Here is an 849-nt window from a genome sequence, read left to right as displayed (position 1 = left end):
TACAGAACATTATAAGGGAATACTTTAAAAACCTATATGCTACTAAATTTGAAAACCTAAAAGAAATGGATGCATATCTAAAGGCATGGGAACCACCAAAACTAAACCAAGAAGAGATTAACAGCTTAAACAGACCCATATCACAAAAAGAAATTGAAACAGTAATACAAAACCTCCCGACTAAAAAAAGCCCAGGACCAGATGGATTTACAGCAGAATTCTATCAGACATTTAAAGAAGATCTGCATCCAACACTACTTAATTTATTCCAAAAGATAGAAATGGAGGGGAAACTTCCAAATTCCTTCTATGAAGCCAGCATGACTCTCATACCAAAGCCTGGTAAAGATACAACCAAAAAAGAAAACTATAGACCCATATCCTTAATGAACATAGATGCAAAAATTCTCAACAAGATACTTGCAAACTGCATACAAACACACATCAAAAATGCCATCCACCATGATCAAGTCGGCTTTATCCCAGAGATGCAGGGATGGTTCAATACACGTATGTCAAAAAATGTCAGAAATCATATAAATTTGCTCAAAGACAAGAACCACATGGTCATCTCAGTGATGCAGAGAAGGCCTTTGACAAAATTCACATTGCATTTATGTTCAAAGTCCTACAGGGAATTGGACTGCAGGGAACATGCCTCAACATAATTAAAGCCATATACAACAAACCCACAGTCAACATCATTCTAAATGGAGAAAAGCCAGAAGCATTCCCATTGAAATAAGGAACTAGACAAAGCTGTCCACTATCTCCACTTCTCTTTAACATAGTACTTGAAACTCTTGCAAGAGCAATAAGACAAGAGAAGGAAATTAAAGGAGTAATAAC

The sequence above is a fragment of the Nannospalax galili genome, unplaced genomic scaffold (assembly GCF_000622305.1).
Source record: "Nannospalax galili isolate Female #2095 unplaced genomic scaffold, S.galili_v1.0 scaffold136, whole genome shotgun sequence".
NCBI lineage: Eukaryota > Metazoa > Chordata > Mammalia > Rodentia > Spalacidae > Nannospalax > Nannospalax galili.
The sequence above is the reverse complement of the archived record's forward strand: the minus strand, read 5'-3'. Positions refer to the sequence as shown.